The 16,967-nt window shown below is 49.3% G+C and overlaps 1 protein-coding gene across 3 annotated transcripts in view; it reads left to right on the forward strand.

The window, feature by feature from the left end:
• The window catches only part of CCDC18 (coiled-coil domain containing 18), a 1,360,824-nt gene extending 1,344,585 nt beyond the window's left edge, over positions 1-16,239 (forward strand). For 2 of the 3 annotated variants that reach the window (XM_078646342.1, XM_078646344.1), the window contains one exon: positions 15,972-16,239. The gene's annotated coding sequence lies outside the window, so the exon portion shown is untranslated. The remainder of the gene's footprint in view (positions 1-15,971) is intronic. The other variant, XM_078646343.1, reaches the window with a different exon arrangement.
• The last annotated feature ends 728 nt before the right edge of the window (positions 16,240-16,967 follow it).

The raw sequence follows: 16,967 nt of genomic DNA on the forward strand, positions 1-16,967 counted from the left end.
TAAATTGTACCCTAGCTGCCACAGGAAGCCAATGTAGCTTCCTCAGGGCGGCCAGCGTGGAATTTGAAAAAGCAGTCGGGCCGCACAGTTTTGGGTGACCTGAAGTTTAATCGCGGCCGCCGGAGCTCCCAGGTAAAGAGCATTACCGTAATCCAGGCGAGAGAGGATCCGGGCCTGAACCATGATTCTCCTCGTCTGGAACGGAAGCAAAGGGAGAACTTTGCGGAGCATTCTCATCAGCCCAAAACAGGTAGATGAGGTTTTAGTAGCCTGGAAAGTAAAGTCAAGTGATTTGTCTAGCCAAACTCCCAGGCTTTTTATCTGTGGTTTGGGAGGGGGGGGGGGGGCCTAAACACGTAGGCCAGATGGGGGCCAGGATGGTAGGTGAGGGGTTGCCCAGTAGCATGATTTCCGTCTTTTCCCCATTTAATCTGAGGCAGGAGAGTTCCATCCATCTGGCCACTGCCTCTAAGCAAGGGCTCAGAGTGCTAGACGACCCCTCAGCGTGGTTCAATGAGACCACAAGCTGAGTGTCGTCTGCATAGGTGACAATTCGAACGCCAAATGAATGGACTATCTCCGCTAAGGGCCTCATGTAAACATTAAAAAGTGTGGGGCTCAGGGCAGAGCTCTGGGGGACCCCGCAACTGAGTGGCTGCTTGGTGGATACGGCCTCTCCTTCGAAGACCTGAAAGAAGCGCTTGTCCAGGAAGGAGGTGAGCCATGTCAGGGCCGCCCGACACTCCCATGCCATTGAGTCGATGTAATAAAGTGGCATGGTTAACCGTGTCGAACGCGGCGCTGAGATCTAATAGTATGATGGCTGCTTTTCCTCCCCGGTCCAGCACAGTTCTTGTTTCTTCGGTCACTGCTAGCAAGGCTGTCTCGGTCCCATGGGAAGCCCAGGCAACGTATGTTCAGGCAGCCGTGGAAGTGTAATCTAAAAGGCAGTATCTAGCTCATCAAGGACTGTGTTCCAGTAACGTTCCAACTTTGGGCAGCGCCATAGCAAGTGGATCACAGTCCCTGACATCCCACATCCCCTCCAGCAGAGGCCTGATTTTGCAGTGTCCCACACCTTGACGCGTGCCGGGGTATAATACCAATATAAGAACTCTAATAACAACAATAGGAGCAAGAAGGCGGTTTCAGAGGGCAATTAGCAGGTTTCCAGTTGGTGCCTATCGTCGAGGGCGGTGTGCCGATTTCGCTACCACCCCCCTCCCGAGATCCATGGTGTGACAGTTGCTCACCTATTACGTGCACATTTTTTGGATTCTCAAATTGAGAGTACCACAGAAGGATTTTTCCTTCACTTGCACTTTTGTACATATTTTTCACTTTCACGTCCCCAGGTAAGGGTGAGCCTTAGCGTGCTCATACCGCCGGGGTTTAGTCCACTTCTTGGTCCTGACGAATGCCTGGTAAATCTATACAACTCATGGCAGAAACATGTTGACCTATTTGTAAAACTCTCTGGAAATAGCCAAACAATTTATTTGGCCTCCTTTCCAACACTTTGCTTTTAATATGTCTAATTGATCAAACATTAAATCATTTTTTGAGACAACTTAGACATTTTCAATCTGCACCACCCCTATCACTATCACAAGTTCACAATACCCGCTCCGCAGTAAAACTGGCGTTGAAGCACACTGGGGAGGCACTCGGCCTCTCCCGGTGAGGCCCTATGATGAAGCATTTCACCAACCAGGTTGGTGAGTGAAGGCTTTCTATACAAACCAAGTTGGTCTTTTGTATACCTGTTTTCTTGCTCCTATTGTTGTTATTCGAGTTCTTGCACTCTTTTCTTGTTTAAATTTAGTATAGCTGGGGACCAAGAGTGTTTGACTACTTTCTCCCTGCCTCTCTTTTTGTTGAATTATAATACCAATATGTCACTGTTTTGTAGGCTCAGTCCCTGCAGTGTTAGAAGTCGTGTGGTGCGCCCTATAGAACACATGCTCCCATTCTATGACCGTCAGTGAACGTCCTAACTCTGTTTCCTAACGGGCTTACGCTGCTTCCGTGAGTGGCGCAGAATCATCGCGTAAAGCTCCGATATGAGGCTCCGGTCATCTTTTTTGCATACCAACCAACGCTCAAAGGTCGTTAACGGCCGTGACATGAGAGCTACGTTGGCCGGTTGGGTCACCCAGTGCGCTACTTGCGCGTGATGGAAAGCATCCCCTTCGGGCAACTGAAAGTATTCCATACGTAATGTGGTAAACGGGATCAGACCGTCCAGATCGAAGAGCGAGCCCACCCTTTTGCAGCATTCCTCTCGCCAGCAATGGAAGACCGGTGATGCGCAGCCCGGCGGAAAGTCAGGGTTATCTATTATGGGCGTCATTAGGGAGGGGAAAGAAGTCCAGCCTTTACGCAGTGCCAACTGGTCCCAAGCTTTCAGTATCGGAGAGGTCACTGGGGAAGAATACAGTCCCCATGCTCTACGCTTGCGCGGCAGCCACAGCTCTCGCCAGATATTACATCCGGCCACCGTCTGGTCCATAAAGTTCCAGTGTTTACTGGACAATTGCCTATTCCACTCCACTATGTACCTCAGACAGGACGCCTGGAAATACGCATTAAGTAGAGGGAAGCCCAGTCCACCAGCCGCCTTCGGGGTAGTGGTCACTGCAGGTCCACTATATCAATGTCCGGAACCCAGATGTTGCGAATTTGCGATTTAGAAAAATTAACTTTAAACCCGCTGCCTTTTGGAAGGCAAGGAGTTCCGCAGACAGACACCGCAAAGAGGAGTGGGGGTTAGTCAGAGCCAAGATGACATCGTCCGCATACAGACTGACTTTATGGACATCAGCTCCGAAACGGATCCCTGAGATACCGGCATGCGACCGGACGTGCTGGACGAAAGGCTCCATATAGAGCGCAAAAAGTAACGGGGAGAGGGGACACCACTGCCGCGTCCCTCTAGTATTGGGAAAGGAGGCAGTCCGACACCCATTCAGCCGCACCACCGCTGTGGGAGCCAAATAGAGGCACTGAATCCATCGCAAGAAGTTACCGCCTATACCAAAAGCTCTCAGCACCTCAAACATATAGCCCCAGTCAAAGCGTTCGAATGCTTTCTCCGCATCGATAGAAAGCAGGAAGGCCTGCGTCTTAGATCGTTGTACCAGGTCCATGAGATGAAGCAGCCTCTTTTTTTTTTTCAAAACACGTTTTATTGGTCTGCACAAAAATAGATGCAAAGCCCCGATCCTAGGGTTCTGTTGCACACAGCAATGGAACGAGCACAGCAGTGTCAGACATTTTCATACAATACAAACACCCCCCTCCCACATCCACCCCCCTCAGGATGAACCAGCCTCTTAGTGTTATCACCCCCCTGCCTAGTTGGGATAAACCCTGCTTGATCAGGGTCAATCACTCATCCATCAGAGGGCTGAGCCTTGCAGCCAGCACTCCCGCAAATAACTTAGCATCAATGTTGAGGAGCGAGATTGGCCTATAAGAGCCACATTCCGTAGGGTCCTTACCTGGTTTGAGAATTACCGTTATTACTGCTTCAGTCATGGACGGAGACACCACCCCAGTGTCGAAGAAGGAATTAAAGAGGCGAGTTAAAAGGGGAGCCAGCTCCACACAATATGTTTTATAAAATATAGCTGAAAAGCCGTCCGGCCCAGGCGATTTAGCTAACTTCAACCGCGCGATGGCCGATATAACCTCTTCTACGCGTATCTCCGAGTCTAGAGCTTCTGCCGATTCCTGATAGAGGGGTGTGATACCACATGATGCCAGATACTCCCTTATGCCTTCAAGCGCCGTCCCCTCTTTCTTATAAAGCGTTTGATAAAAGTGGCGAAAGGTGCTAACAATGGCAGTGTTAGTGGTGTGGGCCGTCGCCTGCGGATCCTTGTTTGCTTGAATAGTGTGTAACTGCGTACGCGCGCGCAGCCTGTGCGCCAGCATCCTACCCCCTTTATCTCCGCATAGGTAAAATGTATGTCGCAAACGCAGTAAGGCAAGCGCCGCCCTATCGAGTTCAAGGTGTTTGAGCATACTTCTCTTCGTCTCTAGTTCTCTCCACACCCTTCGAGCCCCCGTCCTCTTGTGGTTCGCCTCCAAGCCACGCACATCTCCCTCCAACTCCGCACGTTTCTCTTTGCGCAGCCGAGAATACGTTGCAGCGAGCGCTATAAAATCTCCCCTTACAACTAGCTTCAGGGCTTCCGAAATCGAGGCCAGTGGAGTGTCCTCCTCCACTTTGTCTGCTAGGTAATGGGTGATGGAGTCACGGATCTTCGCTACCACGGAGTCGGAGTGCAGCATGGAGTCTCGAAGGCGCCAACCAGCCGGAGGCGGCCGGGCACCACTGCACGAAACCACTACTGATATGTGCGCATGATCGGAGAGGGAGCGCACTGTGATGTCCGCCGTAGACAAATGAGGCAAAAAGGAGGAAGTGGCCAAGAAGTGATCGAGGCGCGCATACGTCTTATGAGCAGCTGAGTAGTAGGTGTAATCGCGCTCCTGGGGGTGCTGAACACGCCATACATCATGCAACCCACCCTCTGAAAGCCACTGTTTCCCTCCTTGCGACCATGCGCCAACTTGGTTTGACCGCTGCTCCGATCTATCTATCCCTCCCTCCATCACAAGATTAAAATCCCCACCCACCAGAATCAGTGTATCCGGAGACGCCAGAACCGGCGCAAGGGCTGCACGCAGAAAGGATTCCTACTGGACATTGGGTGCATAAATAGACCCTATTGTGAATAGCAATTCACCCCATGGAACCCGCACAGCCAGGAACCTCCCTCTGATGTCCACTAACTGGGAGAGCTCTTTACAATGCATACGGGCGCTAAGCAGCAGCGCAACCCCATGCTTCTTATTCAGACCTGAGGACCAAAGTTGCAGTGGGAAGCGCTTGTCTGTCATACGCCGGACATCTTTAGAAAGAAGATGCGTTTCTTGTAAGAGGCACACATCACTATCTACATTCTCCAAGAAAGACAGTATTGCAGCACGCTTCACCGGGCTTTTTAGCCCTCGAACATTAAGGCTCACCACTTTCAAGTCTCTGGACATCGTAGTGACAGGTTTGAAGTCTCTGCGCTTGACTAACGTGGAAGCAGCCAGGTCCTGGTAAAGCGTTGGTTGGTGTGCGCGAAATTGGATGGGATTGAGGTCACATGCCTTGTGCAGAATCCTCTCTTTAAGCTGGAAATCGTGGACACAAACTAAGATGTCCGGCGGAGGGTCCCGGGTCCCTTGTGGAAGACCCACTCGGTGGACACGATCCAGCTGAAGTTCCGGCAGGTCCTCGTCCTCTAGGATCTGGCGGAAGAGAGCCCCCACATATTTGCGCAGATCATCCCCCTCTCCTTTCCAGGGCACCGCTCTAATCCATACATTGTTCCGCCGGAACCTGTTCTCCAAGTCCTCGGCGTGTGCCTGGAGGTCCAGATTCTGCTCCATAAGACGCAACACATCCCGTCGCTGCTGTGCACGCGACCGCCCCAGGTTCCAGCAACCTCTTGACAAAATGGCAGCTCAGGGGAAGACCCGCCTCCGGCCACCACCTCGGCTGCACTGCTGGGCGCCACACACCGCAACCCGAACGCAGCCGCGTCTCCACAGCACCGGGGGGGGGTGGGGTCTGACAGTTCGCCCATATCCCAGAACTCTGCACCGTCTCCGTACTCCACTGATCCGCCGAGGGGCACGTCTGCGCAGCCCTGCTCGGAGCTCCCGGCCGGGACGCCACAAGGCCGTAGGCCAGCGGAGCGCCGCAGAGGATCGCGCCACTGTCCAGCCACGGAAATGACCCCTCAATAAAGCCAGCGGGGTCGCAGGAAGCCTACACCCTCTGTCCCTCGCTTGGATGGGCACGGGGAGGGCTGCTACACAAGACGATAAACAAACTGCGCCGAAGGGACAGCAGGACATGTCCTACTCCGCCGCCATCTTAGCCATGCCCCCCTGCCTGTGTAAATTTAAAAGAAACTTTGTCTCCTTTCTGCAAATATAATCTACGTCCATCGAAAGGTTACCACTCTTCAAGATCACTCTCAGAGCCATCTTCCCCCACCCACATGAGACATACACTTCCTTTTATTCACACCTGTGCATATCTGATCATACACCAGGTCTCATAAAGAATTTTCTTGATACTTACTCTTATGGAGACTTATTCTTCCACCTGTTAATGTCAGACTGTTTTATATATGGGAAGGTCATGAGCGTAACACTTTGCTGGCAATGTAATCTTCTTATATGTATCCAAGATAAGTCATGCATAATTCAGACTGGATCCGGAAAACTTTCTGCTCATCTGCGCGCCGGAGGTGGCGCCACACGGCTCCGCCCTGACGTCGTCCAGATTCCTTAAATGCAATGCATCAAACTTTAAAAAATAGCGATTTCGCTAATAAGGGAAGCAAATTACCATGAAGTTGACCTTCATGGTAATTTGCGAAAACTTTCAAAAATGCACTAAAGTGCATTTTTCAAAGTTCCATTTTACACACACACATGCCCTTGAAGCATGTGTGTGTGCAAGATGTACTTATAGGCAGATTTCAGGGGTGCAACAGGGTGTCCTTTTGACACCCTGGCACCCTTGAAATTGCATTCTCAATTTGCGATCCTCTAATTGAGAATCGCAAATTGAGAATGTCTTCCCATTCATTCCTATGGGCCTAGAGGCCCATAGGAATGAATGGGGAGGTATTCCTTAATTGCGATTCGCAATTTGCGAGTCGCAATTAAGGAATTTTAAGAAATCACTAATAAGGAATCGCAAATGGCATTGTTGATGCATGTGGGCCAAAGTGTAAGATTTTTGTTTTTAAACACAAAGGTGACAAGATACTGTACATATATTTACAATGAAAGCATAGCAAAAACAAGCATTTACAATGCAATGGTTTCGCCTTTGGAAAAGTTAGAGCTATTGGCATTGTAAATGACAAAATTTGTATTTATGTGTTGGTTTTGAAAACAGATAAATAAATGGCATTGTCATTTACATTGCCATTAGGTTAATCTCGGCAGCCACTCTGCACTCCCTAGCATTCTGCAGTCACTCTGCACTCCCTAGCACTCCCTAGCAGTCTCTCTGCAGTCCCTAGCACTCCCTAGCACTCACTAGTCACTCTGCATTCTCTAGCACTCCCTAGTCACTCTGCACTCTCTAGCACTCCCTAGTCACTCTGCACTCTCTAGCACTCCCTAGCACTCACTAGTCACTCTGCACTCTCTAGCACTCCCTAGTCACTCTGCACTCTCTAGCACTCCCTAGGCACTCTGCACTCTCTAGCACTCCCTAGGCACTCTCTAGCACTCCATAGCACTGCAGCCAGCCTTCCCGCCCCAGACTGATAGCCACTGAAGCGACGAGGAGGTCCGGGCACTCCCTGGGACGCTCCGTGCCAGGGGCTGAGGGTGGCGATTAGCGAACGTGCATTCCACCGGAAATCTTTGAAATAAATCCAGTTTAAAGAAAACGGAGGGTCGGTGGCAGTCAGAATAGAAATTCTATTAAAAAAATATATAACCTGCAACCCACGGGCTGGTCCAAGCTACGAGGGGAGATACGCAGCAGCGCGCGTCACCCGAAATAAACCCACGCAGAGAATAAAGTATCTAAGAGAAGAACTGGGCAAAAGCAAGACAAGCTGGTTAAATACAGTAAGACTTGTGGCAATCGGAGGTTTGAAGCCTGGCAACAATGTGATGCAGCCTAGATGAACAAGGCTTTGAGGCGCCTTCGGACCCGGGAGAGCAGGTGGGAAGCCGGGCACAGCGCTCGAGCCACATCCGGGGAGCCCGACTGGCAGGTCGGTGCCGGGGCTAAGGGGCGTGTGCACTGCCGCGGAGCCGGTGGGGCGGGCCAGAAGTCACCTTGAGGGTCCGCTCCGATAGAAGACAAGCGAAAGGACACCATGAAAACTTTCAGGGAGCCGAGCCTTCCAGCTGGCAAGACGAGCAATTCATTCCAACCTCCCCTGTCTGTCTCCCTCTCGTGGCCTCCTCCTCTCCCCTTCTTTCTGCCCTCCTCCTTCCTTCTTTCCCTCCCCTGCACTGCCCTGCCGCCCCCTTTCTGCCCTTTCTGAGCTATTGGCATTGTTAATGACAACATTTTTATTTGAGTTGGTTTTGAAAACAGATAAATAAATGGCATTTTGTCATTTACAATGCCAATAGCTTACTCTCGCAGCCTACACAATGGATACGCTCTACGTACATCCTCCAGATGTGTCTGCAATGCATGCCTTCACACCACCCAGTACCACCTTAATACCCAAATCAAATCAACAGGTGAGCAACACGCCATCCAGAACTCTCTGCAAAGCCTCCTCACACCATCTAAAGCCATGTGCACACCCTCCCCATCACCAGAGGAGGAGTACAGCCCCCCAGAAGCTTGTGTACAGCCCCTCACATCTTCCAGTACCCTGTGCACACCCTCTTACATACCCAACAAGGGATACAGCCTTCAAAACCCCATACGTGCCCAGTTCACAATAGCCAGTGCACTTTGCGCGCACACTAGACCTGGGGTACAGCCCTCATAACCCTTTCATTGACCTACTCCATCTAGTGACCTGCGCACACACACACCAGACGAGGGGCAAAGCCTCAAAAACTCACCATAGGGCACCCTGTGCACACCCTCTCACGCGCCAGATGAGGGATAGACGGTGCTAAATTTGTTAAATAAGTAAGTGCCAGGGCCTTCATCAGGAGGCCACTGCAGCTTGCACCTCCCATTGCCCCTGCCTGCTCTTTCAGTGACAGTACCAACGCAATTACTAACCACCACGCTCTTACAAGTGAGACAATTAGGACTATTCCGGGTCTCCACAACTGTAAGAGTGGCTTGGGTGGCAGGTATTAGTTATTTCTAAGGTCTGCTCTATTGAAATAAGAAACAACGTGTGCTCATCTCTAAATTAGACAATGAGCGCTGCCATGTTGCAGACTGTCAGATGTGCCGGTGTTGATAAATTAAGTGCCCATGTCAAGCACTGGAAACCACTGGATCAAATTAAGCACTGGGTATAGAGCCTCCAGAACCAGCTGCATGTCCTACTCACTCCAACCAGTGCTGTGTGAAACATCCTCTAATACATCAAATAAGTGATACAACCCCAACAACACTTTGCACGCTTCCTCACACCGTCTAGTGCCATGTGCACACCCTCTCACATAGCACACAACAGATGCAACCCTCATAACCCTTTGCACGTCCTACTCACACAGTCAGGTGCCATGTGCGCACCCTCACATATACACACACTAAACAAGGGACAATGCCACAAGTATCCATGCCATCCAATACCTTGTGCATAGCCTTCTCACACACGGGGTCACACACACACACACACACAAGTGCATCTACCAGACGTCCCTAAAGTAAACATTAAACGTGCCTACTCTGAATGGAGAACATATGACACCTTCCTGCAATGCACCAGCATGTTACACAAGGCGGGCAATGCACTAGTATTGCATTAAATTTGTTTGGGAAAGTAATAGCCAGAGCCATAAGAATACAGCGTGTGAAAACTAACACTGATGTGGGCCGTGAGAGGCGGTGAAAAAAGTTAGAATACAGGATCGATTCCATCTTAAATGGATTGTGTTAGTGGTAATTTTGTGTGAGGGACATAAGACTTAAACCTGAACCAAACAGCAGATTCCCATACATGCAAGTACAGCGATGCAAATGTTTCACAGTGCAGAGGATGCACAGACAGCAGTGACTTGCGAACTGAGACTGGTAACACCACCGCCACCCACACGCTCATCCTACAGCAACAACAGTGAATTGTAAATCTGTAGACTTAGTATACCCAAAAAAAGTGACTTAGTAAAGCGGCCGGAGCTACTAACAAAGAAATGGGTTGTGGACAAAAGGCAAGTATATCCACCAATCAATCTTCTGTTCCATGTTTGAGCAACAGCCTATGTTGTGCAAAATGAAATTGAGAAACCGTGTACTCCAGGAACACAAGCAAGTAACAAATATGGCCAGACCCCACTATTCAATGAACTTTATCAAGCAAACTGATACTTTGCAAATAACAATGTAGAAACATACAGAATGTTGAGATCTTAGTCTCCAGCTCTGCTGTGTCCTGTCACAGAGGCGCATATGGAAGGGGTTAGGTCCAAAGTGGGGAAAGAGAGCTGGTACTAGATGCCCCGGCACCTGACATTCCAGGGATTCCCAGGTATAATTTACACCGCAGCCTCCAGTCTCCAGACTGCAGGAGCTGCACGGAAAGAGAGTACCAGTACCTCAGTGCAATTGAGAGCTGAACCCACTCACCTTACTCTTCACCTCCACGGTGCTGTTACTCTCCAGGAAGCGCAGGTTCTGCGACCTGCTGAAGCTGCGGTTTATGGCCACTGCTGCTTCGGACGCCTTGGCTGCGCTGGCTGGGGATGCAGGTGCCCCTACCGGGCGCGGAAGGCTATATGCAACTGCTTGTATCCGGGGGCTGTGCGCACTCCGGTGGGTAAATTCACTACCTCTCCCTGGACGCTAAGGATACTCTCCCACACCTTGTTCCCGCAGTTGCTCCAGACTCCTGGGATTGCTCACTCCTTTAGGTAGGGGAGGGGCCGCTTGCTGCTCTGGGGCAGTTGCCACTTCCTGACTGGGTGCAGCTTGGGCACGGACCTGGAGCGGCCTGCACCCAGGGAGTAGGCCGGACTGAGGTCTCCGATCTGCATGTCCCTTTAATGCAGCGCAGCTGGCTTCTAGCGTTCCTCCTTGCAGGCCGCATGCAGGACGCCACACCTGTGCCGGCGACACCGGTGGGGGAATATCAGCAGTGTTTTTTTCTGGGTTTTTTTATGCGTTTTTATATAGCGCGGACTTTACCCGAAGGTGTCCGAGCGCTTCACAATAGCAACAGTAGTGATACATGAGGAGAAAATTACAAGTGAACAAATTACAAAAGCAAACGTTGACTCCATCTCCTATCCCATCAGTGATCGCCGTGCAAAAGAGATGCAAAGTTTCACGTGTAAAGGCAACACCGCTCTGTTTCAGACCCTGTCGTGGCCTGCCACCTCGCCTCCTCCCACCCAAAAGACACAGGAAGCGGGGAGGCAATATCAAAGACCCGAACTGCCTCGGAGAACCAGGACTGACCGCTGGACCCTCATGGGGCCTCTTCTAGGGAGCCCGCCCGAGCCTGGCACCCGCACAATAAGGGAAGCACGAAATCTTGAAAACTGGCACAACATGCCCCTTTCTCGAGTTCCATTGGTCCGAGTGACCCCCCGCCACCAAACGGATCTAACGCACAGAGACGATCATTCTGGGCACACACTGAAGTCTCCTGGAAGTGGAACATCACTCCCTCCATCAAACAACTTAACAGCAGAAATGCTGCATTTTAGGAACATTCTGACCTCCCCAATCCATATATACCCCCCTAAGCCCGGATACAATTCCCCCAACAACAGATCTGTAAATAAGTGACTTGGGTGTCAGACACGTTGCTGCTCCTACCCCCTCCTCTAGGCTCTAAACACACTCTCAGCGCACTGAAGGCGGCCCCAAGCGATGTGCGCCCAGACATCGGTGTGAACTTCTGTGGCTGTCTCAGCTCGTATCTAACACCGAGCACATGATGCGGGGCACTTCTAGTGGAAACACAGGAACTCAGAGACCACAGGCTCTCTCCCCACACTCCATACCCCCCCCTTTACCGGGGGCACACACTGCCTTTTCTACCCCCTGCCGGGCAGCGGGGACGTCGCCCAGACTCGAGCACAAAGCACAGCCCCGCACAAAAGATGGCAGAAGTTCGGGTCCTACCTTGAGACAGAGTGTCCGAGAGAGTCAAAATCCAGAAGAGCAAGATCAGCATGCTCCCTACTGCGGCCCCCAGGCGGCGGCTGAGTGTCGGGGGGCTTGAGAAGGGGGGTGTCCGTTCCTTGGCGTCGCCGTCCTTTCTTCCTCCTCAATGTTCCTCCAGATAAATCATCCCCCACTGAAACGAGCTGCCAGACCGTCCGCCCCCTTGCCTCTCACACACTCTCGCGCACACAAAAAAGTCTTGTGTTAAGAGTCATGAAGTGAACACAGGCAGTGACGGCAGGTGGCTACACTGCTTCAGTCCCACTTGCAGTGCGAATTCGCTGCTCTCACCCTGCCTTGGCGCTTCAAGCCAATGTGCACCGGAACCAGCCAGGACTCTGAGCTGTACTGGGGGGGCGGAAAGGCACAGGGAGGGGGGCGGGAGAGGACACGGACGGCCGGAAACGGCCGGAAACATTGCCAGGACAGCGAGGGGGGGCGGAAAGGCACAGGGAGGAGGCGGGAGAGGACACGGACGGCCGGAAACGGCCGGAAACATTGCCAGGACAGCGAGGGGGGGCGGAAAGGCACAGGGAGGGGGCGGGAGAGGACACGGACGGCCGGAAACGGCCGGAAACATTGCCAGGACAGCGAGGGGGGGCGGAAAGGCACAGGGAGGGGGCGGGAGAGGACACGGACGGCCGAAACGGCCGGAAACATTGCCAGGACAGCGAGGGGGGGCGGAAAGGCACAGGGAGGGGGCGGGAGAGGACACGGACGGCCGGAAACGGCCGGAAACATTGCCAGGACAGCGAGGGGGGGCGGAAAGGCACAGGGAGGGAGCGGGACGGACGGCGGGAGGGGGCGGGAGAGGACAGCGCTTCTGAATTCACTTTCAGTGAAAGGGGAGGGAACGGGAAAAAACGTAACTCCGCCCTGGGAAAAAATCTCCGGAACGCCCCCGAATCTGGTCCAGCCTTGATGGACAGATCCGGCACTCAATGGCTAGCCTCCATTTATGGAGCTAGCCAATGAGAGCCGGGGGACGTTCCAGGAGTCCTTATTGACGACATAGGATTTCACCTGCGCTGAAGAGCTGCGCAGAGCGCAGCCTTCGGCAGGCGAAACCCAAAGAACCAATTTCAAATTCAAACACAATAACCCTTAACTTAATAATTGAATTAAATAGTTTTTTGCTAGAAGGGCATCTTGAAACATGGATGTACAGAAAAACCGTTGACGTTATACCCTGACAGTCAGCATAAATGGAAGAAGTCAAAAACGGGTCTTCATCAGGACTGGATGGGTTATTGGACAGCCAATTCAAGGGACTCCAAGATGGCAAATCAAAAGAAGCCTATCGGTGAGAGGACGCAGAGGGGGCATCCATCTGGACGTGAATGTAGGAATAAATGATTTTTCACATCTTCATCTACCTCCAAGGGTGGTTTGGCCTTCACTTTTGCGGGGTTACTTCTCAGAGCAGTGCTCTGCTCTTTCCCTTTACTAGTTTTCAAGATACAGTGCCTGGTACTGTCCTTTATGGTGCTGTTTTTCACCATTAAATTTCTTTTCCTTTTTCTTCATTTTTGCACACTGTTCCCATATTCTCACAGTTTTTGGTGGTGGCTCTGCGTTGTTGCGTGGAAAAGTTTCTCCACGAAAACTGACGTCAGTGCGCCGGGAGGGGCATATATTCCGTTGCGGCTGAGATCTGCGGATGTCGGACTCTTGCGGTCATGGGTGTGTACTTCGCACTGTATAAACTTCAATTCTTGAACCACCCCCGCCTATGTTTGTCTGCATTACTTCATATTGGCAATTAGCAACATCGACACGCCCACCAACCTACCTTTTCTTCATTTTGCACCGGACCACGCTGTTACCAAAGGCTCCCTGCCTCGCCGGAACCAATCGCTTCAGTATTCATTACCGGACCTCGCTGGCACGAGGATTACCTTCTCTTGCACGGAGTCCGGTTGCTCTCGATTTGGGACAGCGAGATGCTTCCATCCTTCACAATGAGTTCCCGGCGCCCTGCAGGTCATGTGAGTGTGCACACAACCTCTGCTGTACGTTTAACATCAGCACGTGCTCCTCCCAACTCATATGAGCGCTGGGCATCCCGCCAGTGTTTATCTTCACCACAAGCTGTCGCTGCATGTTTGCATCAGCATGCCCCTTCCAACTCACACAAGCGCAGAGCACTCTGGCAGCATTTGTCTTCACTATAAGCTGCCGTTTGCATTTCAAGAAATACAGATACTGTTAGTTTTTGTGTGCAATGCGCTGGAAGTTCCTTGGGGTCAAAGACAGTACTTACTTGTCAATCGGGTTTCTTAAATTATATTATTTTTGTTTTCTTCTCTTCTTATTTTTTTCTGTTTAATTGCTGACTATAATGGCCTAGTTGAAAAGGGGGAAACAGAATGGTCAAGTGTGTGTGTGTGGGTGGGGGCTGGAGGGGGGGGAGGAGACCACATTGTCCTCAGGCTTAGATGTTCAAGAATTTGTAAAGAACAAGATTTGGTCATACAATATCACACCTCACAGTACCAATGAGGTCGCACCTTTTACTTTGCTTACAGGAAGGAAAGAGTAATCCAATTTGTGTCCTAATTAGCAAAAGTTGTCACGAAGTTAAATCGCTGGATGCCATTAGATCCAGGGTTGAGGTTAAACAAAATCTTATGAAGTCTCGCTTCGACTTTGGTAAACATTTTAAAGATGAGTCTATAAAGGTGGGTGATTGGGTCCTAATCAAAAAACCCAAACGAGTAATGAAAGGAACTTCAGGTAATCTTCACATGCACTAGTCATTCACGTCAGCAAAGGTTCTGCCCTGTTAGAAAACAAAGGTTTTGTGGAACAAGAGGAATTTGGTCCTACTCAGTGGTTCACAGGCAGACATCATCAAGAAACGTTCTGGTTTTAATGAAGATCAGAGTCAATCCTTATGATTGGTTACAAGATAATGTAGTTTCTATTATGTTGCTGGTACCACAATGCCTGAAGATGATTCCAAAACACTCCAAGGTGCTTTGTCCACGGTCACTTCCTCGGGTTAGGGAACAGTCAACAGAGAGAATGTTCACTTTAGGAAATTACCTTGCAAATTTAAATGCTACATATTAGAATCACTTTTTATATTTTCCTTGTAGGTTGCAAGACCAAGTTTTGTTACACCCGCATTTTCAATGTTGTATTGTGCAAAAATTCTGTATTGCATAGTTTATTTTTCTTTCTGTTTTTTTTGTTGGGGGGAAATGTGATAATTAGTTGCCTTGCTCCTAGCGTGGGAGGCGCATGCGGTCTCCTCGAGACCTATATTAGTAAAGTGTAAGTTCTTGTTATTATTCAGTTATGATAACACGTTCTGGTAGTGGAACGGCAACTGCGGGTGTCTCAGCAACTATTCAGTTGCGGCGGAGATCTGCGGATGCTTCCGATCGTGGTTGTGTACTTCGCACCGAATAAACTTAAATTCTTGCAACGCCCTCCGCCTGCATTACTTTAGCAGCGTTAGTGAACAGAAGTACATAGAGAGAGAATGTGGCCTAACGGCTAGGGCGGTCGACTTCGGAGCAGGGGAACTGGGTTCAACATTTTGTGATTCTGGACAAATCACTTAATCTCCAGGTGCCTAACAAATGAATGTGTCGGGTCTGTAACGTAACTGGTGCTCATGTAAAGCACTCGGATACCTTCGGGTCAAGTTCGCGCTATGTAAAACTACATTAAAAAAAATATATATATATATTTGATGTGATCAAGTCCGGGTTCCCCGGACGAAACGCGTCATGCCGCCATCCCCATTGATGGAATAAAGCACTTTAATTTTCTGTGAAATCCTTGGTTTGTGGTCTGTACCTGGCTGTGTCCGTTGCTGTTGCTGTTCGGCGTTCCAGGATTGTGGATTCCTATATATATATATATATATATATATATATATAATATATAGGGACAACATACTTGAAGAAAGTGAAACTCTGTTTCCTTATTGCTATTGTCATTCATGAATCTATTTTTGGTACTGTGATTATGTTTGTAAATAATCAATATTATGATTTGTCCCTTTACTCATTCAACTGACCGTTCTAGAAAGTTGTTAACACCCATGATGAATTATTAGCACCATTTTGTACAAAGTAATGTTTTTTTCTTTCTTTTTCAGTGACCAACATTCGTTGCTGGAATTCAAGATGCCCGCCTGCCTTCGATTCTCAATAAATTAACTGTTGAAGTAATGTTCATAAGATTTGAATCTTTTATTTATACTCTGCGGTTTCGCCGCCATTGTGTGGATGGATGTAGATACAGTTTTGTGTACCCTTTTTTTCTTTAGATCAGTGGTAATTCGTTTGTGTGCTAAATCATTGCTTTTTGTAAATTATTATTCACATTTTAAAATATTTAAATAAATGTTACATTTATGTAAAATAGTGGCTTGTTGGTTCAATACCTTAATTATAAAACAACCTACACCTTACAACCCCCCCTCCCCCCGATTTTTGTTCTTCTATAAATCTTACCTGATTTCAGAACCACCCTTTCGATGTAAAATTAATCTTTTAAGCATGTTGATCTCCAAACCCCTACCTGCTCCTCTAAATAAATCAGTTCAAGTGCATTGCAATGCAAGACTGAAAATGGTTAGATTTGTCTTCCAAAGAATTCTTATTTAAATGTGTGGGAGGAAGGACAACCATTTGCTACACCAATTTCTTAAAATAGTTCTAGAAAATATGTGTTGGACATACTTGATATATACACTGTGAAATATACAATTACTTGCACATTTGTGTTATTCTGTGTAAGATGTTATCAAGCACAGGACTCGAGGCCTATATTAGGCTACACCTTTAGTTATACAGGCAATACATCTAAAATGTATTCCATTTTGCTTCTTGGATGAAGCATCTATAGAGAAATCTTTTTTTCATACTTTTTAAAGCACCGTCAGGACATACAGCTACTGAATAACAGCAGTGCAAGACTGAAATATGGCGATCATGTGTCTGCCTATTTCATTGACCGTAGAGGGTCACTATAGGGTTTTGGACATTGAACGACTGCATGGTCGGGGATAATTGTTCATCTTGTAAGGAGCTTACTTAGGGAATGGAAACTTGAAGGCCTACATCTGACATATAACCCTACCCCTGCAGCT

Source organism: Lissotriton helveticus, chromosome 1_1 (genome assembly GCF_964261635.1).
Source record: "Lissotriton helveticus chromosome 1_1, aLisHel1.1, whole genome shotgun sequence".
Lineage (NCBI taxonomy): Eukaryota > Metazoa > Chordata > Amphibia > Caudata > Salamandridae > Lissotriton > Lissotriton helveticus.